The 14,009-nt window shown below is 40.4% G+C and overlaps 1 pseudogene; it reads left to right on the top strand.

Moving 5' to 3' along the window:
* The first annotated feature begins 463 nt into the window (after positions 1 to 463).
* Positions 464 to 8,099, top strand: LOC149156868 (70 kDa peptidyl-prolyl isomerase-like; annotated as a pseudogene).
* The last annotated feature ends 5,910 nt before the right edge of the window (positions 8,100 to 14,009 follow it).

Here is a 14,009-nt window from a genome sequence, read left to right as displayed (position 1 = left end):
AAAGTCTGAAGTGTTGCAGCCGCAAAACAACCTAATCCCCAAAGGTGCAGATATAACAAGATACAGGGACTACTTTAAGGACCTTGGTAAGAATGAAAGGGTTGAAGTGATTGCACTGCCGAGTTCCTTAGTGCAGCGTTCTGTTTTTCAAGATGCACCAGATTTGTTGGTTTCTTTAGATGCTCTGAAGGCACCATCTCATCATAGGGGAAAGTATGAACCAACATTATATGGCAATTTGCTTGGGAGTCTTCCCCTTTCTTTGGAGGCATCAATGCTTGTCATTAAGTCTGGTCAGTGTGGGTTTCTTAGAGAGGGTGCAATAATTGGTTCATTGATGGATGCATGACCAATGCTTATCATACAGCCATTTGGGCAGCAATCTTTGTTCAATAAATATGTGGACAGCTATTACAATGATGCTAATGGATCTGTTGGTTCTTCATATCATACAAAGACACTTATGGCAAATTTTTGTACAATTCTGTTTTGGCAACGGATTTTGAAGGACAAGCATCGATTGCAACGACTCATTCAAGTGGCTGGCAATGAGATCTTCACAACTCAGACACATGATTTTGCTTCAATTGCTCCTAGGCTTGAGCAGGAGTGGTCTTCTTTCCACCATTTGGTGCCGTCATCACTTCATGCTATTGCTGAGACATGCCCAAGTTTCTCTGCATTTTGGAAGGTCCACCATTGTATTACAATGATTATGATTTCAAGCACACATGCTTTCTCTCTCCAGGACAACTTGAAGCAAACTTGAGTTTTGTCGTTGGCACTGAACTAGCAGATGATATTGTTACAGATGTTTGTATTCAGGCTTCATATGTTGACTCAGGGTCCTTGAATACTTCAAGTATAAGAAATGGGAGCACCCAAAAGAAGCTGATGAAGTTTTGGTTAAATATGAGGCTAGACTGGAGGACGGAACTGCTGTATCAAAATCAGAGGAGGGTGTGGAGTTTTATGTGAAGGATGGATATTTCTGTCCAGCTTTTGCCATAGCTGTCAAAACAATGAAGAAGGGAGAAAACGTATTGTTGACAGTGAAGCCTCAGTATGGTTTTGGACATCAAGGACGTGAAGCAATTGGAAATGATGTAACCGCGCCACCAAATGCAACATTGTTTGTGGATCTTGAGCTTGTGTCTTGGAAGGTTGTCGATGAAATTACTGATGATAAGAAAGTGCTGAAGAAAATCCTGAAGCAAGGAGAAGGTTATGAACGACCTAATGATGGGGCAGTGGTCAAAGTGAAATACACGGGGAAGTTAGAGGATGGCACCATATTTGAGGAAAAGGGATCTGATGAAGAACCATTCGAGTTTATGGCTGGAGAAGAAGCAGTCGAAGCCCTTGAAGGTCACTTGTAATCTCAACAATGCAGCTTGTAAACTCAAATTGAAAGACTATATACAAGCAGAAAAATTATGTACAAAGGTTTTGGAGATTGAATCGCAAAACGTTAAGGCTTTATATAGAAGAGCACAAGCATATATTCAGACAACAGATTGGGAGCTCGCAGAGCTGGACATAAAGAAAGCACTCGAGATTGACCCCAACAACAGGGATGTGAAGCTCGAGTACAGGGCTCTTATAGAGAAACTCTGGAGTACAATAGCAAGTAAATAAAAAAAAAAACATTATTCCTGTGCTCGATTTTCTGATAACAAAAGGTATCAAGGACTGTGATTCAAATGCCTCCGGTGAAATTAGTGGTGCTTTCGAAACCTACTTTTCAGTAGCTAAGCGAATAGGTTTATACCTGGCACGCATATGTCACAAAGAATGAGCTTTCACAAAGAATGCTTGAGGATCACATGGAATGAGTGAAGAGGCCAAATGATGGTAAGGATCTGATTGCCACAAGGCCGCCGTTATTGGTGACACCGGGGACCCATTAAAATATACATCGGGGCCACCTCTAAACATTCTTTGGTGATTAAAGGTCTTATTGAAGATCTCAAGGCGATGATGTCAGCTCCACCGTTGTCTGAGGTTCTTCAGGCTCTTTATGATGATAAGAGCGTTTCTCAGGATTAAAATGCTTGTATGAGTGTGAATTCCTCTCATGAAGTAGAAGCTACGACAAACAGTGGTTTTGATCAGCCTAGTCTACCAGCAGTCCCTTCCAGTGGTAATGTAACGCATCTTAGTGTGGTTGGGAGAGGTGTGTAACGTACAACACCGGTTCCAGTTGATGTCTCAGAACCAGAACCACCCGCCTACGCCTAAAAGATTATTTCCTTTGTTTTCAAGGGAGAATACGCTTATTGTTTCAAATGCACAGCTTGTAAAAAGACCAACAAGACCTACTAATTTAGGATTAAACTCACTGCTTCATCCCTCTTTAATGGATTTTACAGTTTCTGAGCCAGAGTTTTTAAAAGATTCGTCAGAATATCAGAAGTTAGAGGTTTGTCAGTTACCAACTCTCTATTTCAATGAAACTGCAGTAGTTGAATGTTCTCAAAGTTTTTCTACGACTGATGATGGTTCCCCTTCAGAAAGCACAATAATAACAAATGAGTATCTTGTAAAAAGATGGAGTTTCCTATATCAAATGTTGGAGATGCATCAAAGCCCGAGATGTCCTCTATTTCTGGAAATTTAAGGAGCACTCAAAAGGTTTGTAAGTTGGATAGATGCAGTAGCTGTAAAATGGATGGGGATTTTTCAAGCCTTTCTTCTGTCTGGGCGGACAATATAATTGATTCTGAAATACTTCATAGTATACTGAAGTGTACCCACAGCATCAAAACATTAAAAGAGCACGTAGTGACAGAAATCATAGTCAAAGAGATGCAATCTTATGCAAAGATAGAAGCAGAAGTGAACATGTCATTGTGCGAGAGGATGTACAACTCCATCAAAACTGGACAAGACAAAGGTTGCTGCTTTTATTTCTGGTTTGTGCAGCTATTAAAAAGCTTAAGTTTCAAGATTGTTGGAGCTTAGATGATGAAGTCTTTTAAAGCTTACTATAAACCGCAGGAGGGTCTCCTTGCTGTCTACTGTAGTTTCATAGACTGTTCCTCTTGGTTTGAAAGATCTTAAAAGGTTATGAGTTGTCTCCTGCAATAACATTAAAGAAACGGAGATTACTCCTTCATTAGCTTCCTTGTTTACTGTTCTTAAGGAGTTCAAATGGCAACCAAGCACTAAATCTCTTCTTGCTACTAGCCTTGCATGCATTGAAATGGGTCAAAAAAGAAAGACTGTGTTTTGAAATTACACAGCAGTTTCGTAGCGCGCTACGAAACTGCTGTAGGTGATGTTTTCAATGCAGAATAAACAGTGTGACCGGGAATTTTAAAAGAGAGACACCTGTCCATCAATACAGCCTACAGCTCATCTGGAGACATGGTGTGTGGTAGCAGCGTTCCATACCTGGGGTTATTAAAGAGCTGGGAACATGCTGCTACATTTTCGAGGAGCGGTGGAAGACAAGGACCGGGAAAACAGGGGTTCTATCCTAATATTATTGAACCATCAACGCATCCAGCATCCAATGCTAACATGGAACATTGAATCCTCATCTCATGCTATCACAGCCGCTTCCAGAAAGAGAGCAGATGTCAAAGAATGAAGTTCATTGTAATTAAAGCCATCAAAGCTACCGCTGTAGTAATCCACTTGGCAGAGAACGAGTCTTAATTGTAATAAATGCTATGTCCAGCATGATGTAGAATTAGGATCTTATTTGCTTTAGGATTCCAGCGCTGTCAATTAGTGGTCAGCTGTAATTATTAGTTAGTTAAAAGTTAGTAGGTGTCATCATAGGTAATTATTGAGCTTCCCTCACGCTGGAGGAGGGAGCTCGAATCAGGTAGAGTAAGCATTCTATATAGAGCTGAAAGATGAAGGTACAAAGGGTTGGATGTTTTTGAGAAACAGAGTTTATTTTGGCTTATGTAAGAACTCGTTTTCAGTAATACAAATGACTGCTTTTTCTTCTCAGGATTCATACATTGTTTCAGATGCTCAAGATATATGTGGTTTTGTTTTATCCTTTATGTTTTACAGCTTTATAGATACGCAATCACTCAGAATTCACTCTGCTGCTCTGATTTCCTGTGTGTATTTGTAAGTTGAGGTTTATTTGAGAGGTGTCTTGAGTGTTTAAACATTACATGCCCTGAATTCTATGAATGAGTGGTTTTATAGTTTGCTGAAATGATGATTAACTCCATGAGCCCAATGGAAATCTTTGTAAGGTATGTCCAGCCAATTTATATGTTAAATTTACTTTGCAAGAGTTAGCCATCTCATCAATATTTAAAATCAATAACCCTTTGAGAGAGCCCTCTCAGGCTAAGGAGGCTAAGCCTTAGTCAAAAGTCTGGTTTGAAATAGTTACACAGAGTCTGACTGATTAGCAGCCTTCAGTGCTTGATTTTGTGATAACATTTTGGTGCGTCTGCCGAGAGTCTGAAGATTATTCTTTCCCGAAATTATGAAGCTGAACTTATGAAGGTAGCAGGAGCTCAGAGAAGGTTTTTGAGGCTGCAAATCTACCTTGGCGACTCCATTGTTGAAGAATTCAAAATTCATACATTCATGGTGATTCCACTGGAGTTATGAAATACCCAGAAGCTACCATTCTTAGTTCAAGGTATGCATGCATATATTTTTCAGGAATTCATGGTTTCCCAAATCATTTTCCCAAGGATGCATATTTTCTAAGGAATAGTCCCAAATTTAATGGAGAAGATTTGAGTTTAACTCTGAAGCATATCTCAAATTTCTGCCATTTTGCTGAGCTTCTTAGAGTCAAACATGAGGATGTTTGCATTATGTTATTTTATGATTCACTTCAAGGGAAATGCAAACAATGGATTGAAAGTTTTCCTATCAAATCCGTTAAGTCATTTCAAGACTTATGGCTTATGTTTTTGGAGGAATGGATAGATAGGTCAGAGGTAATGGTAAACTCTCCTTCAGTTGAGGGATTCAAACAATGGAATGATGATCATATTAATGAAGAAATAGGTGGAAATTTTTCTTTGTCCTTGTCCTCGTATCTAAAGTCATTTGACTGTAAAGCAGAGGATAAGATGAGATTTTTGAATGAAGTTGCTGAGGACATTGAGAAAGAAATTGAAGGTTTAGAAGGTCAAATTCAGGCATATAGTTTTCATAATCATGATCATTATTTTCAGAGGTTTTCTATGGCAGAACGCAAGGAGACAATGCTGGTTCCTTTCTCTTTCACGATTGAGGAACTGAACACTGTTGTTGGAGATCAGTTTGCACAACCAGAAAGTTACAAGAAAAATCAAGTTGATCATGTATTCTGGGATCCTGTAGCTGATTACATGGAAGAGTTTTACTCTCAAGTTTTTCAGTTTTCCTATAAAGATCAGAGACAATTTCAGTGGCAGGGGTCATCACACTATCAGATTGGCTCTGAACTCCGATGCAGTCAAAGAAATCAAATATCAGATAAAACAGAGGATTGGCTACATTGGAAATTTCATATTGATTGAGCAGAAAGAAGTTGAAATTGTTAGGGTAGGTAGGTAGAGGTAAATGCAAAATAAGCTCAAGGTCAACTGAGCATTTTTTTAGTAGAAGTAGCTTTCTTTCTCCTACAGTCATGCTGGTCAAGCAAATTTCTGTTTGTCAAATAAATTTTATAAGGCACTGGAACTGCAGGTTCTTAGTGCACCCCAAGGGCACACTATCCCAAGTGGAGCCACTGTTATCACTGAAAATTCTGTTGCCAAAAATTGCTCAGACTAGCTTAAGGACAAAGTGTTTTCGCAGCGCATAAATCCTTTAGCAGTTTCGCAGCGCAACCTGTTTTAGTGATTTCGTAGCGTGCTACGAAATTGGGGATTTGTTCGAATCCATAGCAACTGTCATGCAAAATAGTTCTGGGGTGGATGCATTTTACAGGTGGCATGTTCTCAAGCTCCTGCATGTATGCTTGTCATCAGTTCTGAATCTGAAGGGAAATATTACAGGTGAAGGAGTGTTTTGAGTGGAATGGTGACTTTTATGCTTTGCATCCACCACTGTTGCCAAGCAGAGACAAGGGAAAAGTCTGAAGTGTTGCAGCCGCAAAACAACCTAATCCCCAAAGGTGCAGATATAACAAGATACAGGGACTACTTTAAGGACCTTGGTAAGAATGAAAGGGTTGAAGTGATTGCACTGCCGAGTTCCTTAGTGCAGCGTTCTGTTTTTCAAGATGCACCAGATTTGTTGGTTTCTTTAGATGCTCTGAAGGCACCATCTCATCATAGGGGAAAGTATGAACCAACATTATATGGAAATTTGCTTGGGAGTCTTCCCCTTTCTTTGGAGGCATCAATGCTTGTCATTAAGTCTGGTCAGTGTGGGTTTCTTAGAGAGGGTGCAATAATTGGTTCATTGATGGATGCACGACCAATGCCTATCATACAGCCATTTGGGCAGCAATCTTTGTTCAATAAATATGTGGACAGCTATTACAATGATGCTAATGGATCTGTTGGTTCTTCATATCATACAAAGACACTTATGGCAAATTTTTGTACAATTCTGTTTTGGCAACGGATTTTGAAGGACAAGCATCGATTGCAACGACTCATTCAAGTGGCTGGCAATGAGATCTTCACAACTCAGACACATGATTTTGCTTCAATTGCTCCTAGGCTTGAGCAGGAGTGGTCTTCTTTCCACCATTTGGTGCCGTCATCACTTCATGCTATTGCTGAGACATGCCCAAGTTTCTCTGCATTTTGGAAGGTCCACCATTGTATTACAATGATTATGATTTCAAGCACACATGCTTTCTCTCTCCAGGACAACTTGAAGCAAACTTGAGTTTTGCCGTTGGCACTGAACTAGCAGATGATATTGTTACAGATGTTTGTATTCAGGCTTCATATGTTGACTCAGGGTCCTTGAATACTTCAAGTATAAGAAATGGGAGCACCCAAAAGAAGCTGATGAAGTTTTGGTTAAATATGAGGCTAGACTGGAGGACGGAACTGCTGTATCAAAATCAGAGGAGGGTGTGGAGTTTTATGTGAAGGATGGATATTTCTGTCCAGCTTTTGCCATAGCTGTCAAAACAATGAAGAAGGGAGAAAAAGTATTGTTGACAGTGAAGCCTCAGTATGGTTTTGGACATCAAGGACGTGAAGCAATTGGAAATGATGTAACCGCGCCACCAAATGCAACATTGTTTGTGGATCTTGAGCTTGTGTCTTGGAAGGTTGTCGATGAAATTACTGATGATAAGAAAGTGCTGAAGAAAATCCTGAAGCAAGGAGAAGGTTATGAACGACCTAATGATGGGGCAGTGGTCAAAGTGAAATACACGGGGAAGTTAGAGGATGGCACCATATTTGAGGAAAAGGGATCTGATGAAGAACCATTCGAGTTTATGGCTGGAGAAGAAGCAGTCGAAGCCCTTGAAGGTCACTTGTAATCTCAACAATGCAGCTTGTAAACTCAAATTGAAAGACTATATACAAGCAGAAAAATTATGTACAAAGGTTTTGGAGATTGAATCGCAAAACGTTAAGGCTTTATATAGAAGAGCACAAGCATATATTCAGACAGCAGATTTGGAGCTCGCAGAGCTGGACATAAAGAAAGCACTCGAGATTGACCCCAACAACAGGGATGTGAAGCTCGAGTACAGGGCTCTTATAGAGAAACTCTGGAGTACAATAGCAAGTAAATAAAAAAAAAAACATTATTCCTGTGCTCGATTTTCTGATAACAAAAGGTATCAAGGACTGTGATTCAAATGCCTCCGGTGAAATTAGTGGTGCTTTCGAAACCTACTTTTCAGTAGCTAAGCGAATAGGTTTATACCTGGCACGCATATGTCACAAAGAATGAGCTTTCACAAATAATTCTTGAGGATCACATGGAATGAGTGAAGAGGCCAAATGATGGTAAGGATCTGATTGCCATAAGGCCGTCGTTATTGGTGACACCGGGGACCCATTAAAATATACATCGGGGCCACCTCTAAACATTCTTTGGTGATTAAAGGTCTTATTGAAGATCTCAAGGCGATGATGTCAGCTCCACCGTTGTCTGAGGTTCTTCAGGCTCTTTATGATGATAAGAGCGTTTCTCAGGATTAAAATGCTTGTATGAGTGTGAATTCCTCTCATGAAGTAGAAGCTACGACAAACAGTGGTTTTGATCAGCCTAGTCTACCAGCAGTCCCTTCCAGTGGTAATGTAACGCATCTTAGTGTGGTTGGGAGAGGTGTGTAACGTACAACACCGGTTCCAGTTGATGTCTCAGAACCAGAACCACCCGCCTACGCCTAAAAGATTATTTCCTTTGTTTTCAAGGGAGAATACGCTTATTGTTTCAAATGCACAGCTTGTAAAAAGACCAACAAGACCTACTAATTTAGGATTAAACTCACTGCTTCATCCCTCTTTAATGGATTTTACAGTTTCTGAGCCAGAGTTTTTAAAAGATTCGTCAGAATATCAGAAGTTAGAGGTTTTTCAGTTACCATCTCTCTATTTCAATGAAACTGCAGTAGTTGAATGTTCTCAAAGTTTTTCTACGACTGATGATGGTTCCCCTTCAGAAAGCACAATAATAACAAATGAGTATCTTGTAAAAAGATGGAGTTTCCTATATCAAATGTTGGAGATGCATCAAAGCCCGAGATGTCCTCTATTTCTGGAAATTTAAGGAGCACTCAAAAGGTTTGTAAGTTGGATAGATGCAGTAGCTGTAAAATGGATGGGGATTTTTCAAGCCTTTCTTCTGTCTAGGCGGACAATATAATTGATTCTGAAATACTTCATAGTATACTAAAGTGTACCCACAGCATCAAAACATTAAAAGAGCACGTAGTGACAGAAATCATAGTCAAAGAGATGCAATCTTATGCAAAGATAGAAGCAGAAGTGAACATGTCATTGTGCGAGAGGATGTACAACTCCATCAAAACTGGACAAGACAAAGGTTGCTGCTTTTATTTCTGGTTTGTGCAGCTATTAAAAAGCTTAAGTTTCAAGATTGTTGGAGCTTAGATGATGAAGTATTTTAAAGCTTACTATAAACCGCAGGAGGGTCTCCTTGCTGTCTACTGTAGTTTCATAGACTGTTCCTCTTGGTTTGAAAGATCTTAAAAGGTTATGAGTTGTCTCCTGCAATAACATTAAAGAAACGGAGATTACTCCTTCATTAGCTTCCTTGTTTACTGTTCTTAAGGAGTTCAAATGGCAACCAAGCAGTAAATCTCTTCTTGCTACTAGCCTTGCATGCATTGAAATGGGTCAAAAAAGAAAGACTGTGTTTTGAAATTACATAGCAGTTTCGTAGCGCGCTACGAAACTGCTGTAGGTGATGTTTTCAATGCAGAATAAACAGTGTGACCGGGAATTTTAAGAGAGAGACACCTATCCATCAATACAGCCTACAGCTCATCTGGAGACATGGTGTGTGGTAGCAGCGTTCCATACCTGGGGTTATTAAAGAGCTGGGAACATGCTGCTACATTTTCGAAGAGTGGTGGAAGACAAGGACCGGGAAAACAGGGGTTCTATCCTAATATTATTGAATCATCAACGCATCCAGCATCCAATGCTAACCTGGAACATTGAATCCTCATCTCATGCTATCACAGCCGCTTCCAGAAAGAGAGCAGATGTCAAAGAATGAAGTTCATTGTAATTAAAGCCATCAAAGCTACCGCTGTAGTAATCCACTTGGCAGAGAACGAGTCTTAATTGTAATAAATGCTATGTCCAGCATGATGTAGAATTAGGATCTTATTTGCTTTAGGATTCCAGCGCTGTCAATTAGTGGTCAGCTGTAATTATTAGTTAGTTAAAAGTTAGTAGGTGTCATCATAGGTAATTATTGAGCTTCCCTCACGCTGGAGGAGGGAGCTCGAATCAGGTAGAGTAAGCATTCTATATAGAGCTGAAAGATGAAGGTACAAAGGGTTGGATGTTTTTGAGAAACAGAGTTTATTTTGGCTTATGTAAGAACTCGTTTTCAGTAATACAAATGACTGCTTTTTCTTCTCAGGATTCATACATTGTTTCAGATGCTCAAGATATATGTGGTTTTGTTTTATCCTTTATGTTTTACAGCTTTATAGATACGCAATCACTCAGAATTCACTCTGCTGCTCTGATTTCCTGTGTGTATTTGTAAGTTGAGGTTTATTTGAGAGGTGTCTTGAGTGTTTAAACATTACATGCCCTGACTTCTATGAATGAGTGGTTTTATAGTTTGCTGAAATGATGATTAACTCCATGAGCCCAATGGAAATCTTTGTAAGGTCTGTCCAGCCAATTTATATGTTAAATTTACTTTGCAAGAGTTAGCCATCTCATCAATATTTAAAATCAATAACCCTTTGAGAGAGCCCTCTCAGGCTAAGGAGGCTAAGCCTTAGTCAAAAGTCTGGTTTGAAACAGTTACACAGAGTCTGACTGATTAGCAGCCTTCAGTGCTTGATTTTGTGATAACAGGAGTAATGAGGTTACTCCCCCCCCTGCGATCTGATAGGCTGCCCACAGCCGTCAAAGAGAGGAGCAGCAGCCAGTCGGGAGTGCAATCATCAAGTGCATCATATGAAAGTATGCCATGTTGTAAAAGAACAATGAAATGCCGAAACCGAGGCAAAAAGGTGGATCGCGTTTTATATAAGCCTGCGTGATATAATGAGGAACCGAGGGATTGGACGTCTGTCAACTGTACGAAGTCTCCAGTAGTCATTGTCAGTTCCGTTGCCATGATTGGTGGTAATGTTCATGCGATAGATATATCGGGGTGTGACATATGATACATGCAAAGGATATAAGAGACAGAAAGATTTTAATATCATACCTGTTGGTGTAAATATTACGACTTCGATGCCATTAACAGAGCTCTGCTACCAACAGGTGTTCATAACCTTGGCAGAGTTGTTTATCTCACCCTCCGGAACCATGATCCTTTGTGTATATTCTGAATAGTGCTTTGTCAAAATGCGGGCCATTATGCTGGCTTGGTGACCAGATAGTCATAATGTCATTCACAAGGTAGGCGCGAAACGTGGTCAGGCCGACTCGCGATGAGACCTCCTGTTCCAAGATTTGCTTGTTAATTTATTTTTGGACCATATCCCTGGTGTGGTGGCCATTATGGGAATGCCACTTCGCTTCTACCCTTATGATCATGGTAGGCCGGCTCTGAATGAGACCTCCTATCCTGCATTTGACAACTTTCATATTTTGTTTTTGTTTTCTTTTGCAGAGCATCTCTCTTATTTATTTTCACATCAGGGTGGTTCCGTACTCCTTAAGAGCGGGGAATGGTGGAAGAAGTCTTACGATCCCAACAGATAGATATAAATCATTCGTTCTTACTCCCAAGTAGTGATCAAAAAAGATTTTAGGGACATAAAGATCACCAATAACAATGGTACCGGTAAATGACAATGACAGTGAAGATTAAAAGTTCACGTCCCTCCTCTTGTTCTTTTATACATACTGGCTTCATAGTGATAGCGATTTATGATGTGCTGATTTCGGTATCTCATGGTTTATGTTCACGACATAAGTTCATTGCTGTATCTAAAAGATTGAGGAAACCATGGTCGCAAAGCATCCTCTATAAGGATGAAAACATGACAATGGCATTCATAGGATACCATTTCTTTGAGAGGAGCCACTGAAAATTGCAAATGTTGTTCCTTTTGAGAAAGGAACAGCAAAGTCACTCAAATGTTGTTCCTTTTGACAAGGAACAGCAGACACACTCAAGTGCTGTTCCTTTTCGCAAAGGAACAACAAAACATACAAGTGCTGTTCCTTTTCGCAAAGGAACAGCAAAACACACAGGTGTTGTTCCTTTTCGCAAAGGAACAGCAAAACACACAGGTGCTGTTCCTTTTCACAAAGGAACAGCAAAACACACAGGTGCTGTTCCTTTTCGCAAAGGAACAGCAAAACACACAAGTGCTGTTCCTTTTCGCAAAGGAACAGCAAAACACACAAGTGCTGTTCCTTTTCGCAAAGGAACAACAAAACACACAAATGTTGTTCCTTTTCGCAAAGGAACAGCAAAACACACCAGTGCTGTTCCTTTTCGCAAAGGAACAGCAAGAACACCAGTGCTGTTCCTTTTCGCAAAGGAACAGCAAAAACACGCAAGTGCTGTTCCTTTTCGCAAAGGAACAGCAAAGTCACTCAAATGCTGTTCCTTTTCGCAAAGGAACAACAAAACACGCAAGTGCTGTTCCTTTTCGCAAAGGAACAACAAAACATACCAATGTTGTTCCTTTTCGCAAAGGAACAACAAAAACACCAGTGTTGTTCCTTTTCGCAAAGGAACAGCAAAAACACTTGGAAAAAAAAAATCAAGGAAACATATATACAAGATGTTATGTACAAGTTATGAAATGAATTTCTTAAGCTATAGGTGAGGAAGATTGCGCTTCCTCTCCTAAAATTTTCATATCAGTATCTTGTCGCAGCTGTTGACAGAAGGATTCCCGAGTGAGTGGCTTTCGATAAAGGCGAACTCGGTGGCCATTTACTTTGAATGCATATCCAGAACCGTCAATTGTGACCAAGGTAAGGGTCCCATTATCGTGTACCTTCTGGATTTCGTATGGTCCTAGCCATCGAGTCTGGAGTTTCCCCGGGAAATCCTGAAACCGAGAGTCGTATAACAGAGCCCAGTCTCCCTCATGTCAGACTTTATTCTTGATCAGTGCATCGTGCCATTTAGCCTGCTGCTGTTGGATCAATGCTGTATTCTGTAATGCAGAGAGCCTGATTTCGTCTAATTCATTAATCTGCTGTAATCGATTGATTTGTGCCTCATTCAGATCTAGGCCGACTTCCTATGCAGTTCGTAGCGTTCGGATTTCAAATTCTATGGGGAAGATTGGCTGCTTTCCAAACACTAATTGATAGGGTGAATAGCCTGTAGTGCTTCTCCATGTGGTTCGGTAGGCCCACAGTGCCTCAGGTAGTCGAGCAGCCCAATCTCGTCGATGCGATGCAATGGTTTTTGTTAAAATTGATTCTATTACCTTATTACTACTTTCTACTTGCCCATTTGCCTGCGGATGGTATGGGGTAGTAATCTTATGTTGGACATGGTAATTGTTAAGTGTTGCAGCTAATTTATTTCCAACAAATTGTGGTCCACCATCGGTGATTAATTCTCTCGGAAGTCCATAACGTACAAACAAATGGAACAAGAATTGTATCACAGAGTCTTCTGTAGCCCTAGGTAATGATTCGGCCTCGACCCATTTAGTAACATAGTCTGTCGCCACCAGAATGTATGTCCTCTGATTTGATGATGGATTGATGGGCCCAACGAAGTCCAGAGCCCATCGTTCAAATGGATCAATGACCAATTGTGGTTTCAGAGGCATTTCATCGGCTTGGCCAGGTTTTCTTGCTCGCTGGCAGCTGTCACAGGCTTGTGCAAACTTTTTCGCATCCTTGAAGATTGTAGGCCAATAGTATCCGGTTTGCAATACTTTATGTGCTGTTCTTTTTTCAGCGAAATGTCCCCCGCATGGCCCGTCGTGGCAAGCTTTTAGAATGTCGAAGATTTCATCTTCTCGAATACACCTTCTGATTTGCATGTCTGCCACTGTATGGAACAAATGGGCTCCAATCCATGAAAAGTGAGTGCTTTTCTGAACAATCTGCTTGCATTCCTGAGGGGTTAAGTGTTTTGGTAACTTACCGACTGCGAGGTAATTGGCGACATCGGCATACCAGGGTGTTCGAACAGCAACAGCAAAAAGGTGCTCGTCAGGGAATTGATCGTCTACTGCTGCTGTTTCGACTGCTTTCGGCATCCGTGAGAGGAAATCAGCTACAGGGTTCTCCTTGCCAGGTCGATCCTTAATTGTGATGTCGAACTCCTGCAATAAGATCAACCACCTGGTTATTCTAGCATTCGTAACAGGTTTATTTGCCAAATATTTTATAGCAGAATGATCTGTATATAACACAACAGGATAGCCTGTAATATAATGTCTAAATTTGTTAACAGCATGTATT

Source organism: Pinus tabuliformis, chromosome 9 (genome assembly GCF_031772625.1).
Source record: "Pinus tabuliformis cultivar Carrire ecotype Pingquan chromosome 9, CPIR1, whole genome shotgun sequence".
Taxonomy (NCBI): Eukaryota; Viridiplantae; Streptophyta; class Pinopsida; order Pinales; family Pinaceae; genus Pinus; species Pinus tabuliformis.
This window is presented reverse-complemented; position numbering and strand designations above follow the sequence as displayed.